Here is a 12964-nt window from a genome sequence, read left to right on the forward strand (position 1 = left end):
CCTTTTGATGAAAGGAAGAGGGACGGCTGGTAAAAAATGTTCTGGGAAAAGAAGGCGCGCGCGCGCGCTTCGGGAAACAATGTAAACATTCCCCACGCCGCGGAGCGCGCTGCTGCGCCACTGTGTGCCACGCCACTGTGTGCCACGCCACTGCCACGCACCCGACGCAACACCTCGCCGTTGCGTTGAGCCGGCCGAGCGAGCGAAGAAAGGGTCCAGTATGCAAAAGCGCGAACGCGCATCGCGGCCACTCGGACGCATCCGGAGCCGGGTCCCGGAGGATCCCGGAGGATCCCGGAGGCAGGCCAGGGAAGACCAGACCGGCCGGACCGGACTTGGGGCGCACGCTAACAGTGCACAGTGGGCCAGACGACCGGTGGAGGCGGCCGAAACTCCGGACGCGTTTTGAGCTCTAGAGTCGCTAAGCAGCACTCGAAACGAACGTGTGACCCCACCAATGGATTGCTCTCCGAACGAGGAATCCATTGGTGGGGTCACACGTTCGGTTCGAGTCCCGTTTAGCGACTCTGGAGCTCAAAACGCGTCTGGCGTGTTGGCCGCCTCCACCGGTCTTTTGGTCCACTGTGAAGTGCGCGGGGCCGCCTGCGCCTCTCTGGCCCGGACGTGCTGGTCATGTTCTTGCGGTATTCAGGAGGCCCACAACTTTGCCACGAGTAGACTTTAACAATGGCCAGCCCCGAAACGGCGCAGCGCCGCGCAGCGCGCAGCCGTAAGGTGGATATGCGAAGCGCGGAGCCGCATGAATGGCGAGTCGATAATTTTTCGATTGATCGCTGGGCGTGCGTCGGCCTTCCATCGAAACGACCATAACGGCGCGGCCGGAAGCCGGAAGCAGAGGCCCGTTGCAGTTTTAGCGGGCCGAGGATGAGACGGAGGGACGGAGGACGCATCACTCTCTGGCAGGGCGGGCAGGGCGGAGAGCAGCCCTTTACGACGAGGACAAGTGGAGGAAACGGAGGAAAACACACACGGGAAGGGTTATACGTTGCCGCGCTGCCGCGCTGCTTCCCGGCCGACCGACTCTTGACACCGGCAGGGCGGCTTTTGTGTTGAGTGAGCTTGGGAAAACTGGCAGGCCAGGGCACGCCGGGGCACGCCAAGGCACACCCACCGCGCCCTGGCCGCCCTGCCCCGCTCACCTCGCGTCCAGGACTCGGTCGGGACTCTGCCGCGTAGTCGAGCAGCCTTCGCCGACCTGCGCGCTTCTGCTTGCCCGGGCCGGGCCGGCTCGCGAGTGCCTGCGTTCGTCCCGGACAAGAAGGGCGCCGAGGAGGACAGTGACAGTGCAGTGCGACCGAGAGGCGTCCGCGTTGTGAAGTGGTGCAGGCCAAGCTCGCCCCGTGGTGGACCGGGGCCACCATGGCGGACGGAGGGACACGCCGCGAGGGCCGGCCTCGCCCGGAAGGCCGCGAAGGCCCCGAAGGACTACAAGGACGATGTGGCGCAGGCGGCGCAGGCTGTGCAGCGTAAGGCGGACCTGACCGGCCTGGCCGTGGTCCGCGGTCCGCGGCCATGGCGGACACGGTGTGGCGGAGCTTTCGCAGCAAGTGCTTCAAGGTGCTGCACACGCTGTCCAGGACCAACCTCAACGTGAGTCAGTGTAATGACAGGGTTGCCGCTCGCCCGGCTGGCCTGGCTTGGCCTGGCTTGGCGCTCTCGCGAGGCGCAAAGCACGCAGCGAAGGCCTTTCACTCAAACGCGTCCATATACTGCTTTTGGAAACCTGCCCGCTTTTGTTCCGCCGCCCTCGTTGTGGCTTGTGAACGTGAATGTGAATCCAAGGCTAGGTCGGCTGGGCCTTCGCGGTATAGGGGATGTCGCCGCCGAGGGTTGCGGGCCGATGGAGTGCCACGAGCGTGTTACCCCAACAATGGATTCTTCGTTCGGAGAGCAATTGTTGGGGTCACACGTTCGGTTCGAGTCCCATTTAGTGACTCTGGAGCTGAAAACGCGTCCGGGATTGTGACCGCCTCCTCGGGCCTTCACTGTGCAGCGCAAGGTGCGGCGGTTCGGGGAGGTGAAGTCTCCGGATGGCCGACGTGGACGTCGTTAGTGCAGAATGCTCGGCCGGGCGTCCGTCGGCCCGGGGCTGCGCGGGCTGCCCGGCCCGGCCCGGCCCGGTCCGCGTCGTGGGAATCGGAGGGGCGTCAGAAAACTAGGAGCCGCGCTGCGCTGCTGCGCCGCGACGCCAAGCCCGGAGAAGCCCCGCCATTGCCTGGACCCGATGCGGGTGTGAGTGTGGGCACAGTGTGGGCACACGGCTACACGCGGAGCGGTGCACTGTCAAAGCGAACCGTTCCCTTTCATGCCTTTCCCCGGCCTCGTTGATTAGTTCCGAAAACAGTGTGGCGGTGCGAGGAGGAGCGCAGAGCTGCGACCGATGCCCGTGCGGCGTGCAGCAGCAGCCCCGGGTCTAAAATGCACGGAGCGAGTTACGTCACTGGAATCGAGAATCGAGACAAGGGACCGAGGAATTTGAGATTGTAAGCGCGCTTAAGTGTACGGTGTCGGCGAGGAGGTGCAAGCCCGGATGCTCCCTGGCGGTCTGGCATGGCGGTCCGACGGCCTGGCGGTGCCCATACTCCGTTTACATGCCAGACTAGTTCCGAGGGCCGCCCTATCCGCCCTATCCGCCCTGCGGGCAAGCGGCTGGCCGGGCGGTCCGTCTGTCTCCCTCGCACCCACACGGCGCGCCCCGCGAGTGCGAGAGAGAGGGGCGCCTCTCGGCGCGCCGCGCGCGGACAAGCGTGAAATGCGCCGGATTGCCTAATGAGCCGTGGTGGCCCAACAATTATCGATTTGAAAAGGTGAAAAGCGCGTTCATCAAAACGCAGCAGCTCGCCCACACCGAGCGCCCCATCCGCTCCGTCTTACGCAACCGATTTGAGTTTCCACGCATTTGACAAACGGCCGAGAGGAGGAATTCTTTACGGAATAACTAACTACTCTGGGCGCGTTTACGGCGGCGGCGCGGCGCAGCCACGCCATGGGCACCGAGCGGGCATCGTGGGACTCTCCGCCACCCGCACGCTCGAGGAGACTGGACGCGGTCCCAAAAACGGGACGCCCGCCTACATCTAGACCATCTGCGTTTGCATTTTGGCCAACTTCGCGGCGCTACTGCTCCCAAACCTTGTTGGGCAGGTCTGATGAACTTGCCGGCGCCACACTACTAACGCACATCCGAATTCAAACCCCTGGCCACGTGGGTACGCACGCGGCCCTTTTTCACTCGATTCGCCGTCTTGGTCTTGTTTCGACGGCGTGACGGTCGGGCACTTCCCTCTCCGCTGACCCAATCTGCGAGATGATAATCCACGTAATCAGTGACGGATTAGCACGACAAGATCTGCACGGCGAGCCCCGGTCGGCTCGGCCTGCCCGCCTCGGCCTGCCCGCCGAGTGTTTGATCAATTAAAAGACACGGGAATCACTTTCTAATGTAATTATGGTAATTGAAGTGCAGCCCGGCCGGCCAGCGAGCGACCTGCTGTGCAGCCTGGGCTTTCGTCGCTCCGCCTCTCTCGCACTGGTGGGCGTCGCGTCAGGGGTGCGAGGGAGACAGAGCGACGGAGCGTCCCGCCGGCCGGCCAGCTCGTCCCGGGTTCGAGGCTCGGCCGGGCTCGGCCGGCCCGTAGCGCGTACTAGCGTGTTCGGAATGAGTTTGGACGCGATGATGCCTTCCGATGCGGCCGATTACACAGTACACACTGAGCAGGGCAGAGCAGGGCGCCCCGCATTTCGTAACACTTTGTAACGCGCCACTACCTCGTAATTGTTTCCCATCTCCCTTTCTTCCCTTTTCGAGGAGGACCAACAGGCTGCCCCTCTGCCTTCTCCGCCCCCGCCCCGTCGTCGGCACGCCCGTTCCTGTTCAGCGTGCTCGTGCTCGTCCTGCTGGATTTCGAACGCGCGGCGCGGGGTTCGATACGGTTGCCAACTCTGCGGCAAAAGGCGTCGGATCGGCGGGGGGCGCGCGGCGCGGCCGGCGGCAGCGAGCGCCCGGAGGTTGGCAACCCTTCCGACATCATTGCCGGCGGCGCGGCCCAGCCGCCCGGCGCCTGGCGAAAGCGGCGCCTGTAGCGCGGCGAGGGGAAAAGGGGGGGGGGGCTTCGGGATGTGTGGAAAGGGCGCGCGAAGGATGACACGCATGCGGGCCCTTTGGGAGTTGGGCCCTTTTGAGGGCGGGGAAAGCCCTGGCCAAGCCGTGCCGCAGCCATGCCATGGCCCCCTTGTTAACGAGCTGGGGATAAATCACCGCGATCGCGCCTCGGCCGCGGAGAAATGCGGACGATTTGGGCCGAGTGCATGTGTGAGTGTGTGTGTGAGTTTATAAGGTGTCAGTCGTCGCTTTGGATTGGACGACGACTGTGCGCGCAGGCCGCCTTGACGTTCCGGAAACATCGCATTTGTGACCTGTCCGCCCGGCGCGCGCGCGTGTGTGAGTGAGTGTGTGTGTGTGTGTGTGTGTGTGTGTGCTAAGGACGGGAAGGGGGCGAAAAGGGCAGTGTGTCAGCAGAACGGCTTGCATTGATTTACTACGGTCGCGAATCAGCCGAGTGGGTCCGTCGGGGTCCGTGGCTCAGCGCAGCAGCGCAGCTCGGCGGTGGCGTGCAGTGCAGTGCCATGGCAGTGCGGTGCAGCGCGCCAGCCGGTTGCCTGCAGCCCGCAAGCCTGCATGCAGCGCTAGACACAATGACCTCTCTCCAATTTATGCTTCTTCACCAGGCCGCCAGCCAGGTACCACAAGGGAACGGCTCACAGATGGAAATCGCAGAAAAAAAAACTTCAACCATTTTTCAAAAATTCCAGTGTTTTTTTTCACAGGCGGGATAAAGCATTCGCGAGGAATGCCTGCGATCCTCCATTCAAATTCGGAGCTGGGGTGCGCCACAGCAGCCACAGGGACAGAGGGACTCAGAGACACAACTCTTGCTGCGGTCGTGATACGACGGCCGGAAACGCGTTGACCTTTGCCATGTCTGCCAACATTGCGACTTGACTGCGTCACAGCGAACAAATAATAAAACGGGTTCGCGCCTCGCGCTGTCTCGCACCGCCCGGTACTCGAACCCGGGACCAAACACTGACCTTGCGTTGTTTTGTCTCCAGGTGTCTCAAGGGTCGCTGGGTGGGTCCGCCTGGTATGTCGACACGCTGGAAGGCGACGACAACGACGGCGAAGATGCAGCAACCACGTCATCGTGTTCGTCGCTCGTCCCGCCGCCCCCGCCGCCCCCGCCGCCTCTACCCTCGCCGTCGTCTTCCCCGTCCATCTGCAGCCGGTACCAGGACGCCGTGTGCTGCACCGACTGCCAGCAGTGCCAGCAGTGCCAGCACGTCCCCGTGCAGCAGAGCACCACGTCGAGGCGGCCGCGCCCGCGGAGTCCCCCTCCCCCGGCACCTGTGGCAGGCCCTCCTGGACCTCCTGGAGGAGAGCCTCCCGCGGCGCCCCCCGTCAGGCCCGAGCGCCGCCAGGGCCGCCAGCCCAAAGTGCACAGCACCCGCACGGCGGAGATGAGGGCGGCCAGGGCCAGGACGGGCAGCCCGCGGACAGCGCGCCGCGCGGCGAGCCCCTGGGCCAAGCGGGCCTCCAGCAGCCCCAGCAGGGCGACGACGACGACCAACGGGGCCGTCCGCGCGCCGAGGCCGGCGAGGCGGCGGGGAGCCAGCCCCATGGTGCCGCGGCCGCGGGCAGGCTTGGACACCACCAGGGAAGTGGGCGGCGCGACGACGGCGTCCTCGAGGACGGCGAGGACGCTGACGCTGGTCCGACCCAGGACCTGCAGCCCCCGGCCGAGGTCGCGGCCGGCCAGCGCGGAGAGGAGGCCCCGACGGCCACCCGCGGGGCATGCCGCGGCCAGGACGCCGTCGACAACGCCCGGCGAGAGGCGCTACCGCACGCGCGCCGTCACCGCGCAGCTCAAGAAGGCCGGCGAGAAGGTGAGTAAGGGAACTACTTGTTTACGTAAGTGATAGCGATGATCTGGAAAGCGCTGCGCGCTGCGTGGCCGGCGGCTAAGCGGAGCGGGCAGGCGGGCAGGCCAACCCCATTGCCGTTTTGGCCGGAAGCCACCGCGCCGCTCGGGGAAACGGCGCCACTATCGAGACTATCAAGCGGCCAGGATCACTGCCGAGTCGTCCAGCCGTCCGGCGTTACGTGCGGCCTGCAGATCGGACTGGGTGGACTGGGTGACTGGGTGGCGGCAGTGCTGCCACGCTGGGGTTGCTCGAGCCCCCTCTGGGCCTTTGACGACGCCCTGCCTCAGCACGGCCACGCGAAGCTGGCCCAGACACAGCCCCTTTGTAGGCGTGGAGCCTTCCGCCTGCTTTGATTTGGCGTTGATTTAGGCGATGGCCTCGCCGTGCCGGAGAGGTCCGATGCGCCCCGGCGGCCCGGCGGCGCGCCGCGCAACCATCGGCGCTCTATCGCGATGCCGCGCGATGCTCGGTCGTCCTCGCCTCTTCGTTATGGCTGCCATCATTGCTCCCAACACATCCGACAAGATTCGGATCGTTAATGTTTGGAAATCACTCGGGGAAAATGCGCCGCGGCGGCAAGGTCCGGCGTAGCTCGAGATTCCCTAGGCTGCCGGGCCGTGCCGGATGGACAGGCCCTTTCAGTATTCAATCAGCCCCACCTCGAGTGAGAGCCGAAGCCGAACGGGGCGACGGGGCGGTCGTGGCGGTCATGCGAGCAATATTTCTTGCATAATCTCACTCCCCGCTCCCTCGCCGGAACCCCGCCACGCCGCGCCACGCCGCGCCACGCCCAGCCCAAGTACAATCGGAGTGTGTTCCAGACCTTCACCTTCAGCAGGGGGGCGGGGGTGTTCTCTGTCTCGGTTCAACAACAACAAAAAACAACAACAATAACAACCCGCAGCGTGGCGCACGGGTTATTGGCGATGATTTGCATGGATAATGCAGGTAATGCAAATGGCTCCGCAGATCATTGCATCCTATTTGCTGTTGTTGTTGTTGCCGACGGATTCAGCGAAATGAAACATGTGGTTCGCGGCCATCTGTAGTCTCTCCCTCTCTCTCCTTCTTACGGGCACATAGACGGCCAAGAGCTTTTCTTATTTATTCTTTTTCGGGTCAAATTTTAGTTATGGACGGTCCCCGAATAAAGGCGGGGGTGTCACGTCCACCCAGGCGGCGCTGGCTTGGCTCTCGCTGCGCGATGCCAAAGAAACCAAAAAGAAGAGAGCCAGACATAACAAATGCGGCGCACCGGCGTTCACTGCAGTACAGGTCAAGAAACAAGAAGCCACCAGCGCAACGCTCGGCTCATTTACAGTGCTGCGTTGCTCGTGGCCGAGCGCTCTCGCGCATCGGCCTGCGGCACCCGAGGTTCGGGGTTCGATCCCACCCAGCAGCCACTGTTTTTTTTTCCTGTTCTTTTCCTGGCCTCACAACTCCCAGTCTATAATTCCGTTTTATGCGGCCGGCGATTGCCTTCTGGTGTCGCACGGCCGAGCCCCTTCCCCGTGTACAGCCACCCGCCGTGAAGCACGGGCTGTGTGCGTGTGTGTGTGTGTGTGTGTGTGTGTGTGTGGTCCCGTCTGACGAGTCTGATGGATGGCCATCCGCGAGGGCGGGCTGCTTGCTGCTGCTTGCTCGCTGCTGGAAGGCAGCAAAAGCAGCCAAAGGGCTCCTAAAATTGATAAAAACGTTACGTGGCGGGCTTTGCTGGCTTTGCTTCACGTTGTGTCACCCGGCCCCGTGACCCGCAACACGCACACGAGCATTACCGCCCCACTTTGCGCCTAATCTTATCGTTTCCTTCATTCTTGTGCAAAACACTTTGTTGTTTCTCGAGGTTCGTTTCCTCGTAAACTTTTACTTTCCGCGCGTCTTTGCGCTGTCGTCGGCGGTTGAGTTGGGAAGAGGGGAGGGGTGCCTTTCTCTGGCTCCCGGGTGTGTCTTACGCCTTTCGGGAGCGCGGAGTCACTTTTGCTTTTGGAAAGACCGAGTTTTGTGCGAGCAGTGTCGTGCTCTTGACTACGGCCGCTACGGCGCACAGAGAACACGTTGCCCGACAGTCAAAAATTACGGGACATTTTTTCCCTCTTTTTTTTATTTCCCGTTTGTCGCGGCGTCGTAGCGCACTTCCTTTTTGTCGCGTCGACACATTAAATGGTATTTGTTCTCCGGGCTATCGGGCCGCCAGGGCTCGAGCAGCTACCTCTGGAGTCGATCGGGGTGATTAATGTGGGGTGTGGCACGGTGTGACTGTGTGTGTGTGTGTGTGTGTGTGTGTGTGTGTGTGTGTGTGTGTGTGTGTGTGACGCAGACCCTAGCGCCCTATGGACGCCCCTGGTGGGAGCGAGACGGGGCTACCACGGCCGAGGCTGACTCACCTCTGCATAGCATTGGCATTGTGTCTGGGAGTGGTGCCGTCATGTCAAACTACAACCGTTTCGTATCAGAGAAGGGGGAAAAAAAAGAGGAAAGCCGATTCTTCAATATCGTTGACTAGTCGTGAAATCGAACAGAATCGTGGGTAATGAGCAAGCGGGGCGGCATCGCTCAGGCGAACACGTGCCGCCTCTTCCTTCATTTTATCTTCTCCCCTAGCCCACCTTGGTCCTTCCCTCTCTTTCCCCTTCCCTCGCACCCTGTCCTAATTCACTATCTTTCTCTATCCCTGACCCCTTCCGTGTCCAATCGCCTCTCTGCAAACACACACACGCACACACACACATGCACATCCTATGCACACAAGCGCATTGTACCTGGATGCGTTCTCACAGTCGCTCCCCACCCCACCCGCCCCACCCTCCGCACGCGCGGTGCGCGGTCGGACTGTGCCTGCTACATGCCACCCCCTGCGTCGCTCATCACACATTGCGTTCCCTCGGGGTCCCGAAGGGGGGATCAACATGTTTACGTTGCACCGCGTCTGTCTTCAAAAACAGCAATCGGTAATGAACGTCCGGTAAGAGCGCGCGGCCAATGAATAAAAGGGAGAGTGCGGTCGCTACCGTCGGGAGTCGAACCCGGGACCGGGGGGTCGTCGGGAGGAACCAGGCGGTTCCTTTAACGGCCTCGTAACTCGCCGAGCCGCCGCCGCCGCCGCCTGGCCACCGGTTGGTTTCGCATGCGGCGTGTCGGTTTTGAACGACGAGTGAAGCGAAAATCGGAATCACGTCATGCTGAAGCTGCCCCAATGGGCCATCCTAACTGAGGGCCTTGTCGAAGCACTCCGGAACCGCGGCTGTTACGTGACATTTGTGCACTCGGTGGGAACTCGCTGGGGTGGCTGGCTGGCTGGTGGCTGGGCGGTGATGGGCCCTGATGAACCACGTGCCACGCCCCACCCTCCCGTTCAAGTGGTGTGACCAATTCCATTATTATCCCTGCTCATTTATCGCGTGACGAGATAAGGGAGGGACGGAGTACACTGGGAAAAACGAGTGTGCGGCCCGTGAGAAACTTTTCGGGCCGTCCCGCGCGGCCAAAACGAGACAGTTCAAAAATCCATTCGGAAGGACGAATCGGCAACCGAGCTATTTCGTTCTGACTTGGTCCAAAGCACGAGCGCGTGCAGCGTACTTACCCCGTCTCCGGTTTTCTTTTCGTGGTGTGGTAGGTGTGGTGGGAAGAAAACCGAAGTAAACAGACGGAAATAGGAGGCGGGGTGCGGTCGCGGCTTCTGGGGAGACTAGCATCATACAGCACGCGTTACTATTATTGATTGGGGAAGGACAATGAGTTTCTGGGCTTGTTTTCACAGCCAGGGCTTTCATTAGAGCTCCGCGGGGGAGGAGGGGGGGGGATCCGAGGGGAGGGAGCCGACGCCCGATCATATCAACCCCTTGGACAGCTGCCCGGCCGACCAACCCGACGCAGCAGATGCTCCCTGAGCCAGACAAACATGGGGCGCGAACGAAGAGGTTCAAGACGCCAGCCCGTCAAATCGCCTCAAAATTATTTTCTCGATAACTTCTTTTTAGCAGAAGTGCAAAGCAGCCGCCGCCCTGCCCACAAGTACCGCCGCCGCGGCGGCGCCAATGACTTTTTCGCAAAGCTGAAATTTAGCAGCCGGATCCAAATAATGGTGTGGTCAGACCGCTTTCGGGCGACCCCGCGGGGAGCCGCGGCCTGTACACTGTAGCTGGCGGCACGGCGGCGGCCCGACGGCGGCACGGTCACTGGGTGCGGGATGCTCCTGCAGTCTTGACCGCTTGACCGTCTCGGCGTTAAGACCTCGCCCAGTGAAAAGCCAAGAAACATTATTGTGAGGAGGAGAAACTTGTCGCACTGCCGATCCATTTGTCCGGTCCCGTTCGAGCCAGGGGCTCGGTACTGCTACCGGCGCGGCCTTTCATAGGCAATGACTGCAATGCAGTATTCATACTCGTGAGTATATTCAAAAAGCCAAAACACGAAAGAGTGTAGGGAGCGTGGAAAAACAAGTCACTGAAGTAAAGTACTATTCCGAGACACTTAAACAAGTTCGTGATAGCGTTTGATGATTTCGAGTCCTCGGACATGGAAGGCCCGTTAGACTGGCTATCGATTCCCAAGTCGATTCCTCCAGGCCGGTGCAGTCCGCGCTGCCGGCCAGTCTCACAGTGCACCAACCGAAGCCCAAACGCTCGGTGTGTCTAAACAAACAAATCAATGGGCTTGCCGGGGCCTGCCCACCGAGATTCGGCAATTATTAAAAGCCGAGGGATGTCCTAGGATGACCCTTTGCCCCCGACCGCATGCCCAAGTGTGCTTTACCCACGTTTGTGTGTGTGTGCGTTAGTGTGTGTGTGTGTGTATGTGTGAGGGAAGGAAGGGGGAGAGTCCCGGCGCCGGGCTCGGCGGTGTATCCAGTTCCATGGCTGCGCTTTTTGTCCCACTGATGGATGGTGTTTGCACAAGATGCTCCGCAACGAACGAGACTCATATCGAGAAGCGATACGTTTCAAACGGGGGCAATGATAATAATATTGGGATCTCCGCAAGCGTGCGTGCGTTTTTGTGTGTGTAAGTGTGTGTGTGTGTGCGGGTATGTGCGTATGTGTGTGTGCGGTGTGCGTATATATATATATATATATGTGTGTGTGTGTGTGTATGTGTGTATGTGTGCGTGTGTGTGTGGCTTGGCACGGGCCCGACCGACCCGCATGCACTCCTCGCATAGCCCGTATTATGCGCTCAAACGAACCGGCCGCGTGAGTAGGATGAGACTAGCCTCGCGTCGGGCCTCGCGCCGGACGCTCATTTCTTTGAAATATGAATGGGAGCAGCGGGGCGGCCGGGGGCGGCGGCGCACGGTTTGAATGCTTGGCGCCTTGAAAGGCAAATACGACGAAAGCCGAGAGCGCCTTGATTACCACAATGCGTTCTGCATGGCAAGAGCTTCCCCGATCGCCGACGTCACGGGGACAATGAAGCGACGAGAAAAACAGCAAATCAATTTCAAGATTTTTAGTGCGTTGGCACATTTCCTTTGGGCAATTATTTTTGAGACAATAACGAAGTTGACAAATCGGAAACCGTGGAACTTAGGTGTCGAATTTTCGGCTCTTTTGAAAATTGAGGTATGACAAATAGGGGACTTAGGGTAGGTATGACCTCTGCGGCCGAGTGGTCATGAGAGGCATCTGGGCGGCTGGCTCCATAGGGACGGACACCCCCGTGGAGAGCTTTAAAAAGTGAATTTGACGTGGCGCGTTGGTGCTGGCGTTGTTCCTTTTATTACTCCTTTCCTTTCGGGGCCTTTGGTGCCTTTCGGGCCCTTTCGGGGTCCTTTGGGTCCTTCGGGATCCACGCGCTCCGTCCACGCCCATTAGCATGACAAGTGTTTTTCCGACCTATCTCACGCAGAGTGGTTTTACACCTCACCTTTATTTACAGAGTGTCCCTCCTTTGTGGGGCCCGGCCTACAGGCCCGGCCTGCCCGCTGTAAGGCACAGGTGAGGGTCTGTGACCTCTCCTCTCCGCTCCCAGCTTCCCTTCCTGGATTTCCTGGAGCAGCTTCCCTGCCGATAAGCTAGCCGACGAAAATGGAGACGACCACCCCTGTTTCATCCAGCTTTGTGAACCCCTCTTGTCTTCCGAGTGGAGTCGGACCGGAGCCGAATCGTCCACGTCACCGCCAGCCAAAGACAATATTGGTGGTGACGAAGCGGCGGTGGCACTTCCGGACCACGCCTCCCCCTCCAGCGTGCCTCCAGCAACCGCCACTTCAGGCAGAACCCTTTTTGTTCGGCCTATTGCAGCAAATTATCCCGAAACGGCGTGATTCCGGCTTATCGCATCCTGGAGCGCTCCCGGAGCGCGCGGCCGGGGCTGCTTACATGCACTGGACATTGCAGGGCCCCCGGCAGGCCCAGCCGCCTTCCACCCGGCAGACTCCAGCCGCCCGAGGTGGAGGAGAACATTTATAACGTGGACACAATAATGTCGCGGCACTTTCCCGAAAGTTAAGAAGTCGCCGCCGCAGTCCGCCCTTTCGATTTACTTGGCCGCTCCGGCACAAGGCTCCAGCAAGGCTCCAGCAGCTCGGCCCAACTTGTTCGCTTGTTTTTGCATGCGCGCCGTGTTGGGCATCGGAATGCGCGCGAAATTGAAATCGCTTTCGAAAAGCGCGCGCACAATTTGGGGGAAAGGAAGGCGTATTTACAGGCAATGTGAATGTACAATGCGGACTTTTTTCTCTTTTCTTTTTTTTCGGCCGAGGACGACGAGCTCGGTCCGCAGACGGCGGGTGAAAAGCGCAACAGGCAGTCTCGCGGTGGCAATGTATTCCATAAATTTGCTTGGAAATTTCGCGCAGTTGCCCGAATAATCAGCCAGAATGAGACTGTCGGAAAGTTATTGAGCTGGGCCACGAAAGAGTGGAGTCTGTGGGAGGGCTTCGACCACGAGTGCCACAAGTTCGTCTTCCCGATTTGACATCGGCTGGCGAAATCTCCGACCGCTTCGATCTACTCTGGAG

This window comes from Thrips palmi, unplaced genomic scaffold, assembly GCF_012932325.1.
Source record: "Thrips palmi isolate BJ-2018 unplaced genomic scaffold, TpBJ-2018v1 HiC_scaffold_12, whole genome shotgun sequence".
NCBI lineage: Eukaryota > Metazoa > Arthropoda > Insecta > Thysanoptera > Thripidae > Thrips > Thrips palmi.